The following is a 27,132-nucleotide window of genomic DNA, read 5'->3' on the forward strand; positions in this document are numbered from 1 at the left end:
AAACTGAAGGATATATGTAGCAACTAAAAGAGGGTGCCGCACAGCCCTGGGCTCCGATGCCACTGCACCGGCTGCACCATTGTCTGACATGCTCCTGATTAAACGGTGAGCAAATGAAAGCCATGCACACACTGACAAAGAATATCCAAAGTATATCCCTTTAAAAAAAGATTCGTCTGTCTCTATCGTCGTGCAGGGCGGGGAGAGGGCGCAGCCTCCAAACCAATGAGCGTCACCCCTGAGGAACATTTTGAGAGCGGTTTCACAATTGTTCTTTAGTAGAAACAATGTAATCATACGAACGAGAGCAGATCAGGGCGGATAGAGTGCAAACCATACCACAGAGAGGTGTACCTTGGCAGAGCGTGTATCAATTTCCTAAAAATAACCACGCGTAACATCCCACTGAAGGGAATACCCCGGGGGTACTTTCTAGAGTGAACCTACGTATGCAACGGGGGCTGGAGCCTAAGCAGCACGGCCATTGGCTGTTGTACCAGGAACCTCCCCCGCCCCTAGCCAGGCAGCCCTGCAAATAGTTCCTCCTGTTGGCTCTGTGAACCTTCTGTGCTTCGTCCTGTGTTCCCCTCGTGTTCCTGATCCTTTGACACAGTATCTCAAAGAGGTGAGTGCTTAACTCTGCCTGCGGGACACCGAGAGCCTGCAAATCTCTGCTGCGCACATTCGGCCCTATACATTTCATTCCCACTGTGGTCAGGGCCGGACTGGGAAGAACCCAAAGCAACCATGATACATTTTGTCAGGCAGCCCCCGTATGGGGCATAGTGAGATCTGCGAGCGACCCTTACTACTACAACAAGCATTGGAAATGCAATAGGTCTCGCATTAGAAAAGTTGGACCTATTGGTCTTGTAAATGACAAATATTTTATTTATTTGTTGGTTTTTAAAATAGCTAAATTGATAGCTTTGTCATTTACAATGCCAATAGTTATAACTTTTGCGAATGTGACACCTATAGCATTTGGAATGCAACATGTTTTGTATTTATGTGACTTAGATGGCAGCTCTGGTCGTTAGGCCACATCTCTAGAGAGCAGGAGAGTGCAGCAGGGGAGAGAAGCACAGCAATGCAACAGGACTCGCATTAGGAAAGTTTGAGCTTTTGGTATTGTAAAGGACACTTTTTTTATTTATGTGCTTGTTTTGAAAATAGCGAAATTAATAGCTTTGTTATTTACAATGCCAATAGTTTTATCTTTCGCAAATGTGACACCTATTGTAACACAATATGTGTTGTAGCACTGAGGGGTGTGAGGGTGAGGGGTGTGAGGGTGTGTGAGGGTGAGTGGGTGTGAGGGTGTGTGAGGGTGAGGGTGTGAGGCTGAGTGAGGGTGAGAGGGTTGTGGGGGGGGGGTGAGGGTGAGTGAGGGTGTGTGAGGATGAGGGGGTGAGGGTGGGTGAGGGTTTGTGAGGGTGAGAGGATGTGAGGGTGTGTGATGGTGTGAGGGTAAGGGTGTGTGAGGGTGAGTGGGTGTGTGAGGGTGTGTGAAGGTGTGTGAGGGTGTGTGAAGGTGTGTGAGGGTGGGTGAGGGGTGTGAGGGTGAGTGAGGGGGTGTGAGGGTGAGTGAGGGGGTGTGAGGGTGAGGGTGGTGAGGGTGTGAGGGTGACAGGGTGTGTGCACTGACTGCTGGTGGTGTGTGCCTGGTGGAAGCGTGCACTGATGGCTGGTGGTGTTTGTGCCCGGTGAAAGCGTGCACTGACGACTGTGTGGTTGTGTGTGTGGTTGTGTGTGTGTGGTTGTGGTTGCATGTGTGTGGTTGTGGTTGTGTGTGCGTGGTTGTGGTTGTGTGGTTGTGGTTGTGGTTGTGGTTGTGTGTGTGTGTGTGGTTGTGTGTGTGTGTGGTTGTAGTTGTGTGTGGGTGCAGTTGTGGGTGTGTGTGTGAGGTTTTCTGTGTGTGTGGTTGTGTGTGTGTGGTTGTGTGTGTGTTGTTGTGTGTTTGGTTGTGTGTGTGGTTGTACTCATGAACATATTGTGACTATTCACAGCAGTGTTTTGGTGCTCCAAGAGAGAGCAGTGAAGGTGTTCAGATTAGGCACTGCCACGCTCGCGAATGCCTTACCATGCATAGCAGAAGTCAAAAGTGCTTCGGCATTTCACACTGCCACCACCACACCACCACACCACCAGTGCTGGAGGCCTGAAAGGGAGAAAAGGGGTCTTTGTATCATACCACAGTCAAGCTAAAAGAAGCAGGAGTCAGTGGTGCTTCGGCACTGCACACCACACACTACCCCCACCACGCCACCAGTTCTGGAGGCCTGACAGTGTGGGTGTGTGTGTGTATGTCTGTGTGTGAGAGAGGGAGAGAGAGCGCGCATGTGTGCGTGCATGCATGTGAGAGAGCGAGAGCGCGCATGTGTCCGTGCACGGGTGTGTGTGAAAGAGAGAGAGAGAGTGCATGTGTTTGTGCGTGTGTGTGTGTGAGAGAGAGAATGTGCATGTGTGCATGCCTGTGTGTGTGAGAGAGAGAGAGTGTGCATGTGTGTGAGAGGGGGAAGAGACAGAGAGCAGAGCCTGCATGTGTGAGTATGCGTGTGTGTGTGTGGGTGCAAGAGATCGTGCTTGTGTGCCTGTGTGTAGAGGGCTCAGGCGTGCAACTGCTTATCAACGCGTCCACAGTAGTGGCACACACCTGCTTTAGTTCTTTCTATTCCTGGTGGATGCCATTTCAACAAGTTAGCCCCTTCAATTTCAACTGGGTTGGGGCCCTTGAAAAAACCTTTTTTTTAATGAATTGGTTGATCCCCAGGTCCATTTTTTTTCTTGATGCTGCCGAACAAATAAGGTAGAGCCATCAGGCGTGAGAAATAATTGGCTACCTTGGATGGGTCATCTCAACTATGTTTTGATGGTAGAGTGTCAGGTGTCCATGGCAGTGTAGTAGTTCCATATAGTAAATGTATATGTTATGAATTGGAAGCTGTTGCGCTGAAAACTAAAACCATAATTTTTTTTAAAAACTTGTATACGCACTTCAGGTCATACATTTGTACAGAAGTCTTTATGAATCGGGCCATTAATGTGTTTCAAGTGACGCTGTTAATGGTTTCTGCATGTTAGTGACAATGGTATTTTTACTGGGGATCATTGTTTAATGGGGTTTTTATCTGCGATACGTAAACCAGCTGATTGAATCAATTGCTAAATTAAGGGTTTGTTGTACTTTTTTTGCCAAAAAGGAAGGTTGCGCTAACATCTGCTCGCCAAGTCTAAGCAACGCTCTGTAACAGTCCACGTCATCAACATAAGGTGCTACTAAGCAGTTTTGATGTATGAGAATGTGTAGCATAAAATATATTCACTAACATGGCTTACATCTCCATTCAGATTTCAAAGAGACACATTTACCATAAAGTTCACAGCCACAAAATGTGTTGATAAAGTATATGTACCTCAACATGATGTGCTGTGTCAGGCTGTGCATTTTATGTGGAATGTGTGCCATCTTGTTGTAACAGCTGTCCAAGGGATAGTGTTTTCAACAAGCAAGTAATGCTACCTCTGTACTAACAAGGCGCTACCGGTCTGGTTATAAGTGCCCGTTAAATTGTGAACACTAGGCAAGCACCTATCTGCACAGGGGTTGTAATTAAAGGTTGTATACTTGTATAGAATAGGAAGGATGATTATCGCATCGGGTAATTACCAGGCGCAGTAAAGTTTGCAACCCTGCTAACCATTAAATGTCAGTAGGTCAAACCTGCCGGACTGCATTAGGTAAAGTGATTAAGCTGTCTGAAACCACGAAGAGACAAGAATTTAATTCTGGCTTCTCACTTGGGGAAAGTGTGTGATCCTGGGAAAATCTTTCACCTTCCGCCTAAATCACCTAATCTGATGAAACACGGGAGGCTGTGAACCTGACTAAACCGCATACGACCTATATAAACTACTCCTGTATGCTTGATTTAATTCACAGGCAACATACCACGTGCAGCGTTACCCTGCCAAAAAGCATGGTTATGGGGCAGTCGCTACCCCTCTGTGTTACTGCGTCTCCTGTAGGATATGCAGGTGTGAAGGGGTATTCAGAAGCCATCACCAGGGGTCTGTGGATGAGCCCGTAGGTGTGTGACTCCCTGGCGCCAGGGACGGAGGGGAAGCTTGTTGATCAAACAGCCCCCTCTTTATTGTGCAAATGGTGCTCGACTGAAGGGGACAATAGCCGCCCGAGCAGGTGGGCCAGTCTGAGGAGTGATATCAGAGCCCACTTCCTGTTAGGAGCATTTAATGTGTTCATTAACCCAAGCACTAGACACCTTCAAAGCTCCCCCGCCCCAAAGCCGGGCACCTTTCCCAGGCCGAATCCGGCCCGCAGGATGGCATTTATAAAAGTGCAGATTTTCACATCAAAAGTGTATTTGTCCACTGGAGGCGCGAGCGGGTTCACAAAATGCAACAGCTGACTACCACACCACTTTAATTTAACGGTGACGCCTGGGGAGGGTGTGGAAAAGAGTGTTAGCATCCTAAAGAACAGCGCTACAGTCTCTTCCAAGGAAGGATAATAACAGGTCGGTTGCAATGCTGGTCTCAAATGATGTTATTATTGCTCGTTCAGACAGAACGAGCCTGCTGCAGCTGGCGGGGAAGCCTTGAGGAGACAGAGAGAGCAAAAATAAAGGCGAGACGGGGGCACGCTGCGGGCAGGGAGAGAAGTGCATCGGAGGACTTGAGGAGAGAGAGAGAGCAAAACAAGCACGGCAGAAATGAGAGTCACGGCCGGCCGTGAAAAAGCCTTTGATGCAGCAGGGGGCGGAGCGGGAGGTGCTGCTGGCGGCACCAAGCTGACGATTTGATGCTGTGCACGCGCATTTTAACTCATTGCGCTTGCGCAATGAGTTAAAAAGCACATGCACTGCAAGGAATCGCCAGGAGTTAAACTCTGTTTAAGCCCCTATAGAGCTTCGCCAGCTATGCGCAAGAGCGCATCAGCAGGCGAGCCCTAAAAAGGGGCTCTGTGGGGGAGCTCTGCCGCAAGAGAATTTAAGCAAAAATGGTGCATTCTACAACACATTTTTCATTATATATTCAGTTATATTAGCTTTTAAAGCATAGCAAATGATGACAGGGGCTGCTTTTACCCTAAGGTGTAGAAGCATTGCCCAGCTGCTTTTCAGCACTGCAAAAATAGAAAAATATAATAACTCGATGTACTTATCGTTTTATTTTTCCTTGCTGAGGTAGTTTGGCAGAGCTGCTCGCAAAGCATGGAGAGGAGTGGTTGGAGCATCTTCTAAGTGCGCATGACGGTTTGGCCGGCTGTCTTAGGCCGGCCACCCAGCCATGTTCACTGGGTGGCGAACATGCCCGGGCTCCCTGTCCCTGCCTGAGCGGCGAACCACAGCACTCTGACCAATCATATCTCTGCTGTCTTGGTGACAGAAGCGTTTTGATTGGCTTAGGGGAGTCTGGGTGCTTTGTGCTTCCGCTTTACACATAAGGAGAGGCGGCAGCAGGTAAGTGAACCTTTCTTTTTAACCCCCCACTTTTCTCCCCCCTACTACTGCACGTAAACAGCCACCTCTGAATGATGACATTACAGTGCACTAGTATTCAAAAATCTTTGTTGGGGCTCTCCAATGCTTCCATTATTCTCACCCTCCAACAGTGCCCCTCATCTCTCCATGGCCCCTCTCTCACATGTATTTCATTTGTTTTATAGTGCTGCTCATACCAGTGTAGAATGTCGGAGCACTTTACATCATACACCAACACAGAGACTATGAATCATGCATGTGTAAATCAGCATGTAGAAAATGTTACATAAGACAAACAGGACTACAAGGTGTAGGACTCGTGTCATTCATACTGGCAGGCATTTTTTTTAACAGTGCTTGATCTGGAGATGCACAAACCCAGAGGGTAGGGTTGGCTTTACTAACCATAATTTATTTTGTCCCTAAAAAAACCTTTTAGCAATATTAGGATAATAAAAGAGTGGGTGGGGGGACATAACCTTCTAACCTGTACAATGTAGTTTGCATGCAGCTCTTTGATGACACTTTATAGCTCACTATCCTAAATTATGATTATAATTTATAAACTGCACCGTAACAAAAGCGTGGCTGTGACAAAAGCCGTAACCCACTAAGCTACGAACATAAAATTATATTCTGTGATCTACATGGTACAAGTCCTTTGCAGCTGGCATATTAACCCTCTGCACAACTTAAGAGGAGTCAAAACTGCCACTAGACAAAACTCCAACCTCTCTCAAGCAGGTACATTAATCCACAGAGGTATCTTGACACTTTTATTGTTGCGTGAAAACTACTGGATAAAAATGTGCTTTCGCAACTGCTGCACTACTACAATAAATGGTTGCCAGTAATAAAACCGCTTCCCCCACCCTGCCAGCCTCCTGGGGAAATGACCCATGCCCGATACGACCAGTCCGGTCTTGCATCTGTTCCGGGTCTGTTAGTATTGGGTTGCTTGCTGCCATTAGCGAAATGATATTGAACTTACCTAAATCATACATATTTTTTTAAAGAAACACCCAGGGCTTGGAACAGTGTCTTGACGGAAGGATATGGAGCTGGATGGCATCCAATTTCCACAACATTGGTAGAGCTCTCAATTTTGCAATGTTCATATTGATACTCCTGTTATAAATGGAGTTAACAAAAGTTGAGAGATCTGCACTGGAGTCACCAGAGACTGGTAAACATGCAAGGCCCCCCAAGGGCTGCAGTTCAGCCAATGGACACCCCATACTGGCATCCCTCCACCATAAACATGGAGCTTATCCTACAATCAATCAGGGTTTTGTAAAGTGTGACTAATCACCGGTTAGGGTGTCAGTGTGCTGGGGAGGGGGCAATTCTGAAGTTCAGTTGAAGAGCCAGGTCTTGAGGTCCTTCCTGAATTGAGGCAGTGACGGATTGCCTGAGATGCAGAGGCAGGGAGTTCCAGGTCTTCAGCAAAGTAGGAGAAGGATCTTTCTCCAGCCAAGGTCTTGCGGATCCGTGGGACAATGCAAGTGTCCGTTGGGTGGAGAGGAGATGTCTGATGGGTGTGTAGAAGGAGAAATAAACCAAATGGGGGGGGGGGGGGGCAAGGGCTTTATCCAGGTCCTGCATACATGCCCTAAACAATGTCTATGTTCAAGAGGGTATGCAGTTCCTATTTGGGGTTGGAGGGGGGGGTGGCGGGGCCATGACAGGGCAGGAAAAGGACGGGAAGTCTGTCAGTCAGCGAGAGAAGGAACAGAACTGTGGGAAGGGGGAGTGCTCCAATATGAGCAAGGGCCCTCACACACCCCAAGGGGTGTCTTGCTTCATCAAGGGCAGCACCTAATCGGGCCGGTGCTGCAATACCCGACGGGCCCCTCGGGGGACTCTTTGCTGCAGATCTTTAATGGTGTTAAACCGTATAGGCCCTGTTGTGATGAAGAGGTGGGGCACAGAAGCAAAGTGAGTAGAGTGGTGTGGTGATGTTAAAATTAGCCACAGGTGCCCAAAATGTCTTTTATTTAGTTGGACACAGGTACTAAGGTTAAAAATAGACTGCAAGTCTCGGCTGGCAGGAGGATTAAACCTGCTACAGCTCGAATGTGCAATGTGGGGGGTAAACAAGGTTGCTTAAAAGGTTGACATGTTTCACGCCTGATTTCTCCTAATGGATGAGTGGCGACCCCTCGACACCACAAGCACTCTCGCTTGTAAGGTACTATTATTTACAATAAAGTGCTTGGTGCCGGCCCATTGCTTGTTTATTTTTCCTGCCTATTTATTTAACACAAAACCGTGTCGTTATGTATACAACAAAAAACAGCTAATTGAAGGGTCGAATAGGCTGGAAGATAGCGTTCTTTTGTTATAAGTAGGTATGTTTGCAGTGATTTAATGTGATGTATCTAATTGGAAGCATGTTACATGTAGTTAAAATAATTCATCTTCGGGAAATCTTTTTAGTCCGTTAAAATTAGAAGCCAGCACAACCGATTGGCATATGATTTTAGAAACATTTTCCCTTCGTAGTGTCTGTTCAAACGTCGGTCGATGGTCTGTGCTCGGATGTCATTACCGTCTCGTGGCTGCTCGGAGGCGGTGAACGCAGTTGCTCAGTCCACTTCAGTACGACTGCTGTCAGAAATCGATAGCACATTGAACAGCGTGGGCTGAAATGGCAATGACTGTATGAGCTTCACCGCTATCTTTCTGAGAGGCCCACCCCAGCATACTTTGTTTTATTCTCGCTGACTGCGTGTAGATTTACTGGTGGTGCATGCATTTGAGGCATTTTTTATTTATTTTACTATTATGCCACCTCTCCTAAATGCACCACGCACTGATACTGGGTGGCAAGGCGTGTTTAAGAAGACTGCGTAAATAATCCAGCGGCACATGAGACTGATTTGATATTACGCACTGAAATGAGTGGTATAATGGAGTATCTTGAGTTGGTATTTTTATCATTCAGAGTGATTACTCATGGAGTTGCTTAAAATACTGACCCGAGGCCCAGCTTTGGGAAAACCTAGACGTCTTTGAAGAATTGCTCAAAAGCTATTAAAATTGAGAGGAAGGACCGGGGAAGTTGCCACCAGAATACGAATTGGTTAGATAGGTAATGTTGACACTAAAAATCAGTTAAGTTGGCAGCTGTGATTGTGACATTATAGAAAACCACACGTTTGAAAAACAATGTCTTGCTTTTATGGAGTTCGATTAATTTCTATATGCAATGTTTCTACAAGACATACAATTAAATGCTTGTTGATTCATCATAATTTTGAGATATGTTAGTCCCTTACGGATGGCAATCCATGGTGTCCAGGGGACGCGGAATGATACACCAAAGCCTGTAATTGTATATGACGAGAGTAATTCTCTTCTGGGTGTGACATGATGCTAACTTCCTTGGGCTTTGGCATTCGGAGATCTGCAGCAGTCTTGCTAACTGAGACATTGTGATGACAATTCTCTGTGCACAAAAAAGAGGCGTGGGCACCAGGTTCAATGTCAGCACATCCTGAAGCTAGAGTGGGGGGTTTCGCCATAGTTGTAACTTTCTGCCCTCTGTTAGACTCGGTTTTTGTGCCTTTCTGCACTCAGCACCGCCACATTATCACTCAGCACCGCCACATTATCACTCAGCACCGCCACATTATCACTCAGCACCGCCACATTATCACTCAGCACCGCCACATTATCACTCCGCACCGCCACATTATCACTCCGCACCGCCACATTATCACTCCGCACCGCCACATTATCACTCAGCACCGCCACATTATCACTCAGCACCGCCACATTATCACTCAGCACCGCCACATTATCACTCAGCACCGCCACATTATCACTCAGCACCTCCACATTATCACTCAGCACCTCCACAGCACCACCCAGCACCACCACAGCACCACCCAGCACCACCACAGCATCACTCAGCGCCACCACAGCATCACTCAGCGCCACCACAGCATCACTCAGCGCCACCACAGCATCACTCAGCGCCACCACAGCATCACTCAGCGCCACCACAGCATCACTCAGCGCCACCACAGCATCACTCAGCGCCACCACAGCATCACTCAGCGCCACCACAGCATCACTCAGCGCCACCACAGCATCACTCAGCGCCACCACTGCATCACTCAGCGCCACCACTGCATCACTCAGCGCCACCACTGCATCACTCAGCGCCACCACTGCATCACTCAGCGCCACCACTGCATCACTCAGCGCCACCTCTGCATCACTCAGCGCCACCTCTGCATCACTCAGCGCCACCTCTGCATCACTCAGCGCCACCTCTGCATCACTCAGCGCCACCTCTGCATCACTCAGCGCCACCTCTGCATCACTCAGCGCCACCTCTGCATCACTCAGCGCCACCACAGCATCACTCAGCGCCACCACAGCATCACTCAGCGCCACCACAGCATCACTCAGCGCCACCACAGCATCACTCCACGCGACCACAGCATCAATCTGCGCAACAATTCAACAACACCTGGTTCAAATATGTTCTCTCAATGTTTCAAGCTTTACTACAAATGTCACAAAAAGATGTTAATATTTCACTTCTGTTCTTGGATTTTCGTCACAATAAAATACACTGAACATAATCTTCACAAAAGTTATTTACAAAAGTTTAAGCTATTGCCATTATAAATTACAATCACTTTTATTTAAGTATTAATTATTTTAAAAAATGAAAAGCCATTGTAATTTGTAATATCAATACATCTAAGTCACGTAAATACAAAATATGTTGCATTACAAATGCTATAGGTGTTGCATTTGCAAAAGTTATAACTATTGGCATTGTAAATGACAAAGCTAGTAATTTAGCTATTTTCAAAACCAACACATAAATAAATTGTCATTTACAAGCCCAATAGCTCAAACCTTCCTAATGCGCGACCTATTGCATTACAAATGCTTGTTTGACAGTGAGAACACCTTCATACACTAGGGTACACTATGGTATGGGGTACCCCTGTGATTGGCATGAACTACCTCCTAGGGCCCTAGTGTATATTAGGGCAGGAGGATTGAAACTACCTATCAGCCCCTAGTGAAAATAGCACATGGCAGTTTAAAGGCCAGCAGCTCTTTTGCACTTGCATGTGTGCACTGCTGAAGCCTGAGGTCCGTTTCAAAAGTAGCCCTGGGTGGCAGGACTGCTTTTAAAAAGTAAATTGTGCTCAAAGTCGACTTTGGGTTTGGGACACTTAAAATGGATAAGCTCCAAGGGTTTGGCATATTAGGAACCCCCAGGGTCTCCCCTAGGTGTCCCGGGGTGGTGGGTCAGGTAGTATAAGGTAGTCCCTTATAAAATGAGTTTAATATGGGTTAAGTGAAATTTCACATTTCCCTCCCCGAACCCACCCCCGCTTGTGCTAAAGGGCTGCCCAAATTCAACTGTGATGCTAGGAGCACTGTGGAGGAAGGATCTTCAATATTTCTACAGATTTCAGACCCCCCCCCCCCCCAGCCTCCCCTAGTTGTTCCAGGGGGTGAGGGCCCTGTAGATCTCAGCAAATTACTTATAAAATAAGTTTTTGTAAGTACTGGTGCTGAAAAAATTGCCCAAGTCATTTTTCCCATTGCAGATCCCCTGCCACATAGGTTAACATAGCCGGAAGTTATTAATGTATAACTCTTGATAGGAGAGGGCTAGACGTACCATTGAAAGACTTCCCTGAATGGTATTAATAAACTCAAGAATATGATATGGTTGAATTTCTCCTATAGTGTACATACAAGAAGTTGTAAGACTCTCTTGTTTGTAAGTCCAGATTCAGCCTTCCAGTGGTCTGTCCTGATTCGTCAGGCATACAGGGTTTTCAAATCGGACCTTTCTAGCATGATAGTGTTTGCGGTAGCCAAATACTTGGAAATCTTCTGGCAGAAGAGAAGACGTTTGCTATCCAGGGCTGTAGATTAACTCTATAATTTTAACCATCTTTAAATGTAATTACCTCTTAACAATTTTACTGTTTCAATGGATTTATTATAGCTTCTTGCACCCAGGGCTGTAGACTATCTGTATAATTTTAAACATCATCAACATGTATTTATCTTTTATTAATTTTAATCGCCTCCACGGACTCATTATAGCCTCTTGCATGACGACATGTATTAAGGATTCAGGCTATTGTTTATATAACAAAACTTTCTTTGATTATCTGTCCGGGAAGCAATTGTTTGTTTTTATTTGTATCGCTGTTGTGTTTTATCTTTTATGGCAATCTAGCCGAAATAAAGATTTTTGATGATGATTAGTCAGAGTTAAGTGGATTAGCCAGGCTGCCTTGAAGAGGTGCTAAAGAGCACCTTGGATTATCCAGCTCTGCTGGTAAGGCAGTGTGCTGTTACACAGGAATGCCAGAGCAGGGGGAGGAGTCGTACACCATGGTCTTCAAAGAGAACAGGAGGCCTTCATGTCATTTACAACTCTAAACTTTTCACCTCAGCCAGAGCTAGGCTTATGGAAGGAATGCACAGATGCAAGGGGAGGGTTTATGAAAATTAGACATCCTAGGGGTGTGTTTAGCCAGCTCTAACCTCTCTGCTGGAAAATCAGCCATTATGAATTTGTAGGATCTGGTGCACTCTTGGACAAAGTAATGCCACACTCTACAGGATGTGGCCATATTCTTGGGGAGTTAGACTGCTCCCATTGTCAAGTCCAGTCAAATGATCTTTATTCGGAATTAATACATCCATAAAAGTACACACAGGTTGAAGCACAATAAAATCTGATAAAAAAACATACATTAAACTGTTATAATAAAAACAATCTTCCAATGTAGTTGAAGCAACATGTGTATCAAAAAGTGCATAATGCGTAGTACAAGAAAATCCTAATATACGGGTATTTTGATTACAAATTACAATTTATGTTTTCCGTAAAGTAACCATTTGCATCCAGCCATGCATGTAGAAAAGACTATGTGCAAAATATATCATAGTATACAAAGTGCAAATGTGCATTGAGTAACAAAATACTGTAGTTCGTCAGGCATATTCCATACTCGCCCTTGATCTCACACTGGCTTTAAGAAAACAGCTCACAATAAATATCACCTCATCTGTGGGCAACATTTGTAAAGTTCTCATTGCCTGGGTAAAGTCACGTTGGTCACATTTTTTCGGAAGTACGGCATTAAGTATTGGCGAGTATAAAGTTTATAATAACCACAAAAAAAGAAATAATGTAGCAAACTTTGTTTACCTCCCTCAGACCAGGGACAATCCAACTGTTCTATATTTTTATTATAGCCGAGGGGGAAGCTTAATAGATTTACAACGCTTCCATCCCGGAATCGGAACAGAAGGCTCCGATTCCATCTTCCTATTGTTAGTGACAAATATCTGCGAGGTGTATTTGGATTATCATTGCCAGATTCAGCATAGGACAAGTATTTGGTAACTGCGGATTTAGGGAATTCAGATCTTATCCGTTCCTCCTTATATAAATCAAGCAGTGCCCGTTTGACAATGTTCTTGTGAGCGTGAACAATAGTGTTAGGGGAGCTAAACAAAGAGCCCTGGCCCATGCTCAGCAGACTATTCTCAACGGCTTTTAACCAGGGTACAAAGTGAAATCTTTCACTTTGTAAGCAGTCGGATATTATGCTGCGGGTTAGATATGCCGCTGGGTTTAGCCATATTTTTAACCAAAAGAGAGCGGGCCTAGATCGAATAAAATCCTCAATATACAATAGCTTAAGCTCATTATGACAGATAAATGTAGGGGCACAGAGGACACCCCCCAGAACCTTCCTGCAGAATCTGTTTTCCTCTATCTGAACAGGTGTACTATTGGAATAGCCCCACACTTCTGCTCCATAAGTCCCCATTGGTTGACATTGAGTACGGTAGATGTTTAGCAGAGGGGTAGTAACATCAGCCTGTTTGGGTTGCCGGAGAGATAGGATTGAGTTAATGGATTTACCAATTTTATTTCTCGCATAGGCCACGTGTGGCTGCCACGAACCTGTATTAGAAAATAACAGCCCTAAGTAGGGAAAAGAGCTTGTGCATTTTAGGATGTTTTCACCTGACTTAATTGAGGTAATGTTATATTTTTTGGGTCCGCAATTCATAATGAATGATTTTTTAAAATTAGTGTTAAGACCCAAATCAGACATAAAAACAACAAACCCAGAAATTAAGGTACGCAAAGCGTTAGGTGTACGCCCCATTAATACTGCGTCGTCCGCATACAGCAGGGCAGTAATGGCGGAGCCATTTATGATTGGTACATCCTTAGTGATCTTACTCAAGCTGCTGCTCAACCCATTAATGTATCAAATAAAAAGCAGTGGGGCGAGTACGCAGCCCTGTCTAACTCCCCTGCTAATTAAAATATCATTTGAGATTTCGCCCTCATTATTAATACGTACTCTGGCCTTTAAGTCCCTGTGTAAATAAGAAAGAAAATACACCAAAGAATCATCCAAACCATAATTAAGCAAAAGTGACCACAAACTAGAACGATTAACGAAATCAAATGCAGAACTTACATCCATGAATCCTAGGTACAACGGGGATTTTTTTACAATAGTGTACTTAGCCATGATCAGATTCAAATTTAGACATTGTTCAATGGTGCCCACATGACTTCTAAAACCTAGTTGACTGCAATGTAAAACATTATTATCCTCTGCCCAATTCCTAATCCTATTAAAAATTACCCTCCCAAGGACCTTTAGTGTATTGTCAATCAGTGAAATTGGGCGATAACAGGCGGGGTCCATTCTATCGCCTTTTTTGAATATGGGTACGATAACACTATTTGACCATGATTCAGGAATTGAACTATCAGATACGTTGTTAAATAGATTGCATAGTAGGGGGGCCCAAAAGTTGATTTCGGATTTGATCTATCGAGAGACCATCCGGGCCGGGTGCTTTATTACTCGCACTTTCAACTATGGCATCCTCGACCTCGGATAGTAAAATGTTCAGGGGTCGGGCAGTCTTGGGTAGGGGGACAATATCTGGGAGGAGCCCAGAAGTAGCATAGATTTTAGAGAAGTGCTCCACCCACGCCTCTCCAGTTATATTACAATTAATTGGTTTGATATTTGAACCAAAGGATCTCAGAGACTTGACCTCTCTCCAGAAACCCGTAGTATCTTTTAATGTCGCAGTGCGAGCAAGAGATTCCCAATGATCTATCACTAGGGCCTCAGATGGAATACGTAACGTGGTTTTATACTTTGATCTTAGGTCTCTTACGAGTAGCGGATCCCTTGGTTTGGTTTTTAGAGCCTCCCTCAGTTCTCTGTTAGCCCTAGAGCATGAAGAATCAAACTAACGGGGGCCATGATCTTTATTGGGCCGAGCTGGTTTCGAGGATTCTGTTTTAATAGCCAAACAGAGATTACTAAAGGAAACAACCACATCATGGCCTGATCTATCATAGGACAGACAAATCTCAATTAGCGTTGGGTGTTTATTAATGACTCTTGCTAAAATATCTTTATTGTCAACCCCTTTCCATATCAGTCTTAATCTGTCAGTGGATACTACCAGATTTTGTACCCCAGTTTCTACTCTCGACACATCCTTTGTGTTCTGCGAATTTTTTAGGTGTATTCTGAGTGGGTGGTGATCACTATACACAGAACAGATGACCTCCGCTTTTAAAATTATGTCACTTAGTGAAGGAGAGATAAACATATAGTCTATTGTAGACGCACAACCCTGACCAATATATGTGGGTGTCAACATATTGTTTGCTCCTATGCCCGCAATTTCCATGGCATTCATTAAATCATGGGAGGCTAAGTAATCTCTCAATTCCTCACCATTTCTACAAGGTGGGTTGTTACGATACATATGGGCATTAAAATCTCCTCCAATACAAATGCCATCAAAGGTCCCATGCTTCTGCCCCTCTATAATTTCATCAATGAAATTAAATAAAATCAAAAAATTATTATTAGGGCGGGTGACAATCATTATTATAAAAATTAATTAAACATAGTTTCAACCTATTAGTGTATTTTATGGCCATAAAACATTTACCCTGAATAGGGATCAGTTTAGTTTGTACCCCGGTTTTTATTTTAGCCCAGATGGATAGGCCCCCACTAGGGCGACCCATAGATGAAGCGGATGCCGTTAAATTGTAGCAGCTGAAGCCCTCCAATGTGGGCATGGTCGTGCACCAAGTCTCTTGTAGCATCAATATATCACAGTTTGCAGTGACCCAATCTGACCGCTCTTTAATTTTCAATTTCGAGCTAAGACCCGCTATGTTCCAGCTTACAAGGAATAGTTCAGAGTCCTGGACAATAGTTCTTAGGTTTGAAGATTGTTGTCTGACTACAGTTGGCGGGGGAAGTAGTGAAACGTCAGATGGTTCAAGATTGGGTACCAAAGAACGTTCATCTGAACTCATGGTGTCCGGATTGGTCACTGATGGTCCGTCTAGCATGTCCAAATCCGATAAAGGTGCAAACCTGTTAAACATCTTTAGTGGGAAGGGAGCTGGCTGAAATTGCATTAAAGGTGGTCTGTAGAAAAAGCTTAGAGGTAGCAAGGTTGCAACAGTGGAAATACCAGAACAGTTGTTGTTTCTATTGAGTAAGAATCTTACAGTACCCGGATTTTTAAAATTAGGAACTATACAATCACCTTCTTTGTCTTTAAATAACGGCCCAACCCAAGACACCCTGCGAGCCGATAAGATCTCTCTAGAGATATCATATCCGACCCCTTTGTGCTTGGTTAGCCAATCAATACATTTATTACGTAGTTGGACCCATGATTCCCCCTGTTCCTCCCTCAGTGGTGGTACACCTGCTAGGACCAGGACAAAGGGGCAGGCATCAGGTGGTAGATGCAGGGCAGGCCCTTGATGTTTGAATGGCCTGCCATTCCCAGATTGCCCCGTGCCCTTGTTGTTATCGGAGGTTGACCTCACTGCTATAGTTGGCTGGGTAGAACCTTTGTTCTGATTGGAGATATTTGAGTTAACAGTGGCAGGAGGAGCTGCTTTTGGGGGTACGGGCGGGGATGCGGGTTTGGGTGGTAGGTTGGATTTCGCCTAGTTGTTCCCGCCATTGGTGTGTCTGGGTTGGGTGGTAGATGGTACAGTAGGTGGTTGTGATCCGGGGATACTAGGGCCCCCGCCTAATTTAGGGGAGACTTCAGGCTTTCCATGTGATAGAGTGTTACTAACAGACTCAAGCTCTTTTAACAGGCAATCTGCCCTAATTTGATCCAGGGTGACAGTCCCCTTTCTTTTTACCTCTTCATTTTTTACCAGGTTTTCTAATCTGTCAAGTCTTTTAAAAACATTATTAAACTGTTTGATCATTTGCTTCTCTAGACGATTAAAAATAGTATCAACTATGGTTTCTATAAGATTTCCATTTTGTTTAGATATGGTATTGTTATCTCCCATTAATGTAGTTTGTGTCCATATCGTATTAGAGTTCCCCCTTGGGTTACTAGTAGTTGCGGTCGGAATGTCATCCGCATCCACTGAGTCTTTATCGTCAATGTGAATAGTTTGTGCCCCGGAGGATTTTTGTTTGTTCCACAAGCTCTGTGGCGTGGGTTGACTCTTGTTAATTAACGGTTGTTTTCTTTTGTTTGCACTTGGCTTGGCTGTACCTCTTTTACGCTTTTCCCCTCCCAGTTTGTTATTTGCTTCCAGAGTTCCAATAGCAATTACATCTTCCTGAGAGGCAATTGTTATAGTGGAGGCCGTCTCTGCCAACAGAGACTCAGGGAATGTGGGTGCCAATGCAGGTTTTGTGATTACAACAGTTGGCGATAGAGGAATTCTTGGGCTTATTAACGAGGATATTGGCTGTGTAATGTTGTTGGTACAGCTCAGGGACATTCTTCTTTCTGTATCGGCGATTTCGTTGGTAACCAGGTTAAGAGCATTTTCAAGTAGGGACTCAAATGTGGGAGGGGGAAATGGAAAATCATCCTGGGCGACAACTTTATCTACCGACTTCATGATAACGGGTATTAGACTCACCACAGTCACTATGTTGTTGTTAGAGGGGTGGCCCGCCCGACCACTGTAGACCACTGACGGCCACAGACGGCCCGCCCTCTGCCCGGGCTCAGCACGGCGCTGCCCGCGCGCGTCCCGCGTGGCGGGAGGAGCTCTGCGTTGTTATAGCGCCAGCCGGCGCTGCAGGAGCATCACAGGAGCGCCGTGGGTCCGGGGCTGCTGGGGGATGTAGTCCCTGGCCTCCGGCGGTGAAGTTGAGCTGGCCGTTTCCCTCACGGCGGAATGCCTCGACACGCTGGCCTGTTTCCCTCACGGCAGACAGGCAGAGTAAGTTGTTGTAAGCCCCCACCGCCCCGCTGGAGCTCCGCGTTGTTATAGCGCCAGCCGGCGCTGCAGGTGCGTCACAGGAGCGTTGTGGGTCCGGGACTGCTGGGGGATGTAGTCCCTGGCCTCCGGCGGTGAAGTTGAGCTGGCCGTTTCCCTCACGGCGGAATGCCTCGACACGTTGGCCGTTTTCCTCACGGCAGACAGGCAGAGTAAGTTGTTGTAAGTCCCCACCGCCCCGCTGGAGCTCCGCGTTGTTATAGCGCCAGCCGGCGCTGCAGGAGCGTCACAGGAGCGCCGTGGGTCCGGGGCTGCTGGGGGATGTAGTCCCTGGCCTCCGGCGGTGAAGTTGAGCGGGCCGTTTCCCTCACGGCGGAATGCCTCGACACGCTGGCCGTTTCCCTCACGGCAGACAGGCAGAGTAAGTTGTTGCTCCCATTGGTCAGCAGTGACCTCCTGCTGGACCCAGAGAACTGGGAATAAGTATCTGAGAGGGGCAGAGCCTCTCAAATCTGCTGCTTGAAACGTATGGAATCAAGACGTTTCCATGCTGAGAAGTTGGGGTGCAAAGCTCTAAGGTCTGTCCTCTGAACACTGCACCAGCTGAAACTACAGCCCTGTGGATTACCTTGCTGCAAAAGAACTAAAGAGTGGACTCCCTGCAAGCTACAGGTTAACAGAGCTCACCTCGACCATCACCACCAAGGATCCTCAACCTGGAGAACACCAGTGAATTTGTAAGGGTTTTGTCCAAGTGGATTGTGGGAACTGAAGTCCTCAACTTTCAAGGACCATCTTGGAGCTTCCAGATCCTTGGAGTGAGTTTGAGACACATTGGGACCCCTTTAGTAACTTCAGGAAGAAGTTCAAGAAGTTTGGAGAACTTTGGAGCAACTTTGAAAAAAGCTCCATAGAGCAGTGTTCTTCAATCTGTGGGGCGCGCCCCACTGGGGGGCGCGACACCTTCCCATGGGGGGCGCGCACTCCACTTCAATTTGACCTTTGTGCCCTGCAGTCGTCTGTCTGTCCGTGCAAGTCTTCTGGAAGCACTCCGGACTCCGGAATGTGGAAGGGGGAGGGAGGGGAGATCGATAGCGCAGGAGGTGCCCATTCTTTTGTTATGTTAACTCTCCCAGGAGGGGGTTAATCACAGAGCTGACAGCTTCAGCTGCAGTGGGACACGCTTTTGGTTTTTAGCAGAGGAGACCGCTCGCCTCCCACTGCACCTGAAGCATGTCAGCTCTGTGAATTAACCCCCTCCTGGGAGAGTTTGCTCTTCCCAGAACGGAGACAAAGTTTCCAGGGACATAATGCTCCGTTTACTTTCTCTTGTATTTGTCTGCTCAGGATTGTCACTTTTGCCTCATGTAGTTTAGCGTTTGCTTTTGTAATTTGTTCACTTGTAATGTTCTCTCATGTATCAGTTCTGTTCCTATTGTGAAGCGCTCTGACCCCTTCGGGTAAAGTCTGTGCTATATAAAAACGCATAAATAAATAAAGGGGTTGGGTGGGGGGGACTGAAAGTGCCAGCTCTATTCTACAGTCTTGCCTCATGACCTTGAATCATTTTAAAACACAATGTTGTAAATATCGTTTTTCAACCATTCATTTTTAATGTGTAAAAGTCTATTACATACATTTTACAGACAAAATGTGTTTATGCGTCATGCGACTTCCACATAAAAAGTTTATTTTAGATCAATACATGACCTCACATATGAGAAATAGAAGGTGGTGACAGATTATTTACAGTAATATTAGTGAACTGCTGTTGTGTCACATACTGAAAACACACATCACTATCCCTGAATATCCGATGTACACACATTTAGTATTTGACCAAAGAAGGCATGAAAGAGCAGAGACTTGATCATAAAATCAAAGCTGGTCCGAACAGGGGCCCCAAAAATACATTTGGCCCACAGGCCCCAAAATCCTTAAAATGTCCCTGAAAGTTTATTTTAAAATTACACAGGCAGGCTTATAAATTAGAATTATGTATTCATTTGAGCTGTGTAATAAGCCTCTGTCATTTCACCACACCCACCTACTCACAAACCTGCAGTTTACTAAGCACTCTTATTGTATTGAATGTTATTCGCTGAATATGCCCGGAATGTGCGCGTGGCGGTCGAGTCCAGACATTTCTGTCAGGTGGTGGGGGAGGCCAGACATTTCCGTCAGGTGGTGGGGAAGGCCCAACATCTAAAAAAATCAGCTGGGGGGGCTCAACCTACAAAAGTTTGAAGACCTCTGCCATAGAGGGACCGACTCAACCTGGCCAGCCAAGCTGACTGCCTTCAACCGCGAGCCGGCCAAGCCATCCAGGTTCGTCCCGCTAAAAGGTCCGTAGGTCCCACTTCCAGAGTTTGACCGGGAGTAGAAGAAATCCTAGGCCGGCGAACCCTCACCGAATCCGGCCTGGTAAAGAGCATCGAGGGACCCCGCAAGAAAAAGCTCCGTAAAAGTTTCTAAGTCCGAACGAAGAAAAGGTAACCGGGAGCAACCACGAAAGCCGCCTGCCTTCAGCTGCGTGTCGGCCTGGATCCTGGGTTTGGCCCGCTGTAACGCTCCGGAGGTCGGACTTACAGAAGTCTGACTGGGAGCTAATCGCAAGGCAATCAGTCAAAGCCTCACGGAATCCGGGCTGGCTAAGAGCTTCGAGGGAACCTGGGAAGAAAAGCTCCAGAAAAGTTTCTAAGTCTGAAGGTAAAAACTGTGACCTAGACCTACCTCGAGTGGTAGCCGCTCAGGGCTCCATCACCGTTGGCCTGAAACTTTGACTTTGAGACGGTTTTCGAGACCAGATATCCCAATAAGGTGCTATATGTTTCTAAGTGCTATATAATGCTAAATCTTTGAAAATTCATATCTCCGGTTTCCTACATTGGATTTTTGTAGTTTTGGTGTCATTTTAAAGATATATTTCCTCTTTTTATAAATTGGTGTTGGATTTCAGGGCTCGAAAATTCCACTCGACCGCTCGCATAGTCGAGCTAAATTTAACAAGGTCGAGCTGTTTTTAGGTCCGACTCGCCCTTTCTGGCGAGTAGGAAAACAAATCAACTTTTGTCCTCTGTCTGTGAAAACGGAGCAAATGTGACAAGATAACAAGATTTAAAGGACTTTTTTATTGCTCACAACTGTAATGAGCAATAAAGATGCCTTTAAATCTTGTTATCTTGTCATATTTGCTCCGCTCTCAGAGACGGAGGTAAAGTAGGTTGCAGTTAGGGCGAGGACATTTTTTAAGGTACTAGTTCAGCAGGACTAGTACCATTTTTTTAGATTTTTCGTGCCCTGGATTTTTATTATGTGTTGTGTCTTAATTATTTACTGAATTGGTGTTTTTAAATGCTTTACAATCCTGTCTTTGAAGTTAAGCCTGCCTGCTCGCAGCCAAGCTACCAAGGGTTGAGCATAGGAATAATTTTTTAAGACCTAAGCTGAGTCCTATCATGTGTTAGTGGCCTTATTGCCAGTGGCAGACCTACCTTTGCCCCTACCAATAATCCACTTTCCAACAGTACATAAGTAAAAATGTGAGTTAGAAGTATCATTTATAATATTTTGAAAGTGGTGCGTAAATGATAAAGTTAACATAACTATAACTTTAGACTTTCTAATGTTTGTGTAGTTTTTATTTGGGTTTGTGACAAATAAGAAATAAGTGCTTAAAAAGTGCGTAACGGTACAAAAGGGGGTGTTGATGGACGGAGCATCTGAATCAATCAAACACTCACACCCAGTCAAAAGATCTGGGTTTAATCCATCACCGTTCTTTAGCCCACTCTGCCACCCCAGTTCAGACATGGCTATATGCAAATCAGTCTGACCCTGTGCCTCATGGGAACAGTCCAGCCCGAACTGCCAAGCCATGTCTTCCCTGGACCGGATACAAGCTTCCGAGGACCGGTTTCTGGCATTCCAGCCGTCTTCAGCCCGGCTTGCTTGAATCCAGTGGCAAAGTGAGCAAGGGACTCACGTGTGAGCATACCCTGCCACACTTATGGTGGTCAAAAGCGGTACAAAAGGGGGTGGTGATGGACGGAGCATCTGAATCAATCAAACACTCACACCCAGTCAAAAGATCTGGGTTTAATCTATCACCGTTCTTTAGCCCACTCTGCCACCCCAGTTCAGACATGGCTATGTGCAAATCAGTCTGACCCTGTGCCTCATGGGAACAGTCCAGCCCGAACTGCCAAGCCATGTCTTTGATTGATTCAGATGCTCCGTCCATCACCACCCCCTTTTGTACCGCTAATTAGTGCGTAAATCATAAATGTAAAAGATAGTATAATTTTGAGATTTCTAATGTTTGTGTAGTTTAAGTTGGTTTATAGTTAGGAAAACTATATTTATGTTTGCTATAAAACCCATCTTTAACCTTTGGGTTTTTTAATGGTTTTTATAATAATGGATTTAAAAAAAATATTTGTACAGTTCACTGTTTTCCCGTGGAGTGTTAATAAGTGTAGTGTGGTACAATATAGTGGAGGATAGTGTTTTAAAGAGTACTGTGGTACAGTATGGTGTTGTAGGTGGAGGAGAGTGGAATGAGGTAGACCAGAATGGCGTACGCTGAAATGGCATACAGAGTTGCGTTGAGTGGAGTTGCACACAGTGGAGTGACACACAGTCAAGTTGGATAGAGTAGAGTGTTGAATATTGAAGTGGCGTAGAAACGACGATCATATAGTAAAGTGATATAAACTAGAGTAGCATACGCTGCAGTGGTATAAAATGAGATTGAATGCAATGGAGAGTGGTACAGTGGAGTCATGTCCTCTCAATATCATTGTGCATTGGCGGCCAGTGTATTGGCGTGCAACAGACTGCAGCCTCGGACAGTGTAGTTATATTTGGGAATGTTGCATAGTAAAATAGTGCACAGTATAGTGTGATTGAGTAGAGCAGTGTCAAGTGGAGTACTGTAGACTGGAGCGGCGTAGAGTGGAGTCATTTACACTGGAGTGAAGTCCAGATAAGTGGTGATACTGTGTACTTGCGTAAAGTTAAATAGCATACAGTGGATTGGAGGCAATTGAACTGGTGTACAGGTAAATTCCGCACAGTGGACTAGCATACACTGAAGTGGAGTACAGTTTATTTTGGTACAGTGAAGTAATGTTTAGTGAAATAACATAGTGGACTGGCGTATAGTGATGAGTCGAATACCATTCAGCGCTGTCGCATTAATTCCTAAAGCATACAGTGCAGTGGCATGTAGTGGAGTAGCGTAAAATATAGTGTTTTACCGTGGGATAGGGTTAACAGTACAAGCATAGAGTGTATAAATGTACAGTAGAATGGCGTTTAGTAGAGTGGGCCACAATGTAGTTTTGTAGAGTGTAATACCTTGCAGTAGATTTTGGTACAGTGCATTGGTGTATACTGCAATTGAGTACAATGAAGGGCCATATATTTTAGTGATGTACAGTAGAATAGCGTAGAGTGGAGTTGCATACAGTGGAATATAGTAGAGTAGCCTGGCTTACAGTGTTGTGGTGTACAGTGGAGTGTCATATATTGTAGTGCTATACAGTGTAGCTAGCATAAACTTAAATATTGTTTATTGGAATAACGTACAGCGCAGTTGCTTCCAGTGGAGTGTGGAACACTGGAGTGGCGTAAACTAAAATAGCGTAGTCTAGAGTGGTGTAAAGTGTGGTGGGGTATAGTCGAGTGGTGTATGGTGGACTTGCGTTGAGTGGAGTAAGGTACAGTGTATTGTGTTAAAGTGAACAAGTGTGTAGTGTACTGGCGTACATTGGAATAGCGTAGACTGGCGTGGGGGACACTAATACTGTACAGTGGAGTAGCATACAACGGATTGGCATACAGTGGAGTAACCTATACTACAGTAATGTTGAGTGGACTAAAGTGCAGTTTAGTTGTGTTAAATATAGTGTCATACAGTTGACTGGCATATAGTGGTGTAGCGTACAGTGGAATAGGGTTAACTGTAGAAGCGTACATTTTAGTGACGTACAGTGTGGTGGCATTTACTGGAGTGGGGTAGAATTTATTGTTGTAAAGCGTAATAGCATACAGTGGTTTGTGGTAGAGTGGAGAGGCGTTATTCTGCAAATTCAATACAATGAAGAGGTGTACATTGGAGTGGCGTACAGTGGAATAGCGTAGACTACAGCAGTGTAGCATGAAGTGTGGCAGAGTGCAATAGCCTAGAGTAAAGTAGTGTACTGTGGAATTGCTTACAGTTGCCAACCGTGCAGTATATGGGCATAGAGTAAAGTGGCATACACTGGAGAGTATTGGAATAAAGTGGTGAAAAGTATAATAGCATAGACTAAAGTGGTGTAGAGTGGAGTGCATACAGGGAAGTGTCGTGAAGTGACGTACATTGGATTAGCGTGCAGTGTAGTGGCGTATGATGGAGGCGCACAGTATATAACTGAGTGGATGGTGTAAAGTGAACTGTTGTAGAATGGAGTGGCTTATAGTGTGTAACTGCAATAATACACACTATAAACTTGTGTTAAAGTATGTCAATGTTATGTGGCTGAAATATATATAATAATGTGTCCATGTTAATTTTTGTTAGTATATGTAAATATTGTAAGTATTGTTAAAGTTATAAGTTGTTAAAACGTACTGATATATTGTGCCACTGTATACTGTGGTAAGGTCACGGTATACTACGGTACAAAAGGTTAAAAAGTGAATATGTTATTGATTGATTGATCTGTTTACTAAAGGTAAAAGGCAGCCATGTGGCTTTTATAACAATTTTGCAAAGTTCTGTGGTCTGCGTTTTGGTGCGTTCTGTGTTAGGGTCTTATATATAGGTAAGTATTAAGTTTCATTGTTTTTTTATAGCAGTCTGTGGTGGGCTGAGTTTTGTTTGTACGTAGCGCAGTAATTTTGACTAATTAACGTACTACTGCCTACATGTTCTGTGTGCATATTTAAATATATAAGAAATTGAGCCCAGTATGTTTATTAAATATAGCGTCTTACAGTGTATTTTCAATTTAAATATTTTAGATTTTTGTTGGTCCTGTGGTAGTACTGCAGTACTCTGTATTTTTTTTCCTTTTCAAAATAGAGAAAGTTATAAATATTTTCTCTACCTATTACCACTTTGATAAAGTGGTCATAGATAAGGGAAAAATACCAACCCTAATACTTACCTAGATTGAAAGGCGTAACGCAGAACACCAGCAAAGTCTACGTTAAAACAACCTTACTGCCTCTGGCTAATCAATGCCTTTATAAAAGCTAATTACTAGTCACAGCTATGTACCGCAGTACTAGTGCGGTAACAGATATCACGAAGTTAAAAAACCTTATAAGTTTACCTGCTCAAAAGTCTATGGAAAATGCATTGGATTTTACAGCTTTTTATGACCCCTCTATTTTTTCTTTGCACACTCTTAAACTCCACGAAACTTTCAGTCCTTCAACAATGAAACGGGTGCACCAGGTCTGCAAAGGTTCACAGACATTCTTCAGCAGGTGCATTAAGGGACAAAAATCCCGATCTCGAATACCCCCAATTCTAACTATAGAGTGGAGAAATGTATCATTTTGTGGAGAGAAATTCCCAGAAGCTGTCTGTTGGAAATGTCCCTAAACTTTAGTTTGTTCACTTTCTAGCAGAATACAGTGATCAGCAGCATGGAATTTTTGTTGAAAATTCCACATTCTAAAGACCTGTTCTTTTGATGCTTCTTTGCTAATACAATAGTGCACAGTTCCTGGAAATTATGTAGAAATACCCAGAAATGTATTATTATCCCCTTGTTGCTAGAGTAGTTGTTCATAAACGCACACTGAATTAAAAATGCATGCTTCTCATTAAAATTCCATGACCACTTTGGTTGAAATTTTAGCAGAATTCTAAGAAAATCAATCCTAAATTAAAAAACCAGGCTGTGCATGAGGTATGCAAAAGCAATTCCAAAATGCAACAGTAAGGTCAAATAGTTTGGTTGGTCTTGGCAAACAAGTACTAGTATCATCTTTGGACATCATGTCTCGTGTCCAGTGCCAATACATGTTACACGCTTATGAGATGAAAAAGTACACACATTTTAATCTGGAATACGTTTCAGTTTTGGTATACATATATTTTGTCAATACACCCAAAAACGTCTAATTTTGTAGGGTGGATTGCAAAAGGACAGTTGCTTACAGGTACCAGAGATCTACCAGTAGCTCACAAGCTACTCGTGAGAGAAGCCTGACCTAGAATATCCTAGCATTGAGCTGGGTTAATGTTCCAAACAGAATCTTGCTCAGTGACTGAATCGTATTCAAAATCACTTTGGGCAAGGTGCAGATTGAAACCCCCAGTTACAACCAGTTCTGACATATCGTATTGATTAGAACAATTCTCAATAATGGTATATAGTTGACTAATTGTCAATTTTTCCTGGATTACAGACAGATTTATAGTTATCTTCAAAATGATAACACCCGTTTCTTTCCTTAGTGATGGAAAAATTGCTTGAGCAAAAAACTCTGTTGGTCATTTGTAATCTCTAGTCTATATTTGATTGAAGCATAATTTGCAAGATCCCCTGCTGCTCTTCCAAGAGAAGAGAGTTTACAAGCAAACTTTCCCAGGATTATGTGATTCAATTAAAACGAGGGTTCCTTATGGACAAGAGAATTTTGAGATGAAAAGCTACTTTTGACATATCTGTCTGTCATTTATTCTGACTGCCTCGATTTGTTGTGCGCTTCTAGGTTTGCATGGCTTTGTTGGATAAACTCTTTGTTATTGTCCTGGGTAAGTTCATATTTGTGTCTTCATGTTATCTAAGGATTCTTAATCACAGATTTTATGGTAGTGGTTGCATTTGTATAGTAGTTGGCAGTGGTTGTGACAGGACCGATTGTCTGGATGTTATGGTTACAGAGTGCATGCAAGTATGTTCCCTATATTTTTTCCTGTGATTGGGAATGGGGAGTCCTTGGTGGGCGGGATACAGAGGTGGGTTGGAGTCCGTTAGGTAAGCAATTTATTGTGGTGGTTTTTTATAGAGATGAGAGGTTGAAAATGAATTGCACGCCGGAAGTTGCCATTCTTGGTTGAGTGAGGAGTGTTCCCTCTATGCTCTTTTTATTTCAAGGATGGAATAAATCTGTTTTAAGTATTTTCGTAATCCAGGTCACCTGGAATTCTCAATAGTTTAGGTTGCTTTCACAATGCTGCATTTTAAGCCCGACAAATTCTCTCTTAAAATTCTCCAAATTAGTTAAGCCATTTTCCAGTGATATGTTCTTTTTCTGTAGAGGATCTTTCCCTCTCGACCCTGCTTGTGTTTTAAAATTGCTTATCATGACCTCACTTCTGATATTTGT

The 27,132-nt window shown here is 44.3% G+C and overlaps 1 protein-coding gene across 1 annotated transcript in view; it reads left to right on the forward strand.

The window, feature by feature from the left end:
- Positions 1 to 224: 224 nt before the first annotated feature.
- AASS (aminoadipate-semialdehyde synthase) overlaps positions 225 to 27,132 on the forward strand; it is a 568,722-nt gene continuing 541,814 nt past the window's right edge. The window contains exon 1 of the mRNA XM_086966854.1: positions 225 to 625. The gene's annotated coding sequence lies outside the window, so the exon portion shown is untranslated. The remainder of the gene's footprint in view (positions 626 to 27,132) is intronic.

Source organism: Lissotriton vulgaris, chromosome 1_1 (assembly GCF_964263255.1).
Source record: "Lissotriton vulgaris chromosome 1_1, aLisVul1.2, whole genome shotgun sequence".
In the NCBI taxonomy this organism is placed as follows: Eukaryota; Metazoa; Chordata; class Amphibia; order Caudata; family Salamandridae; genus Lissotriton; species Lissotriton vulgaris.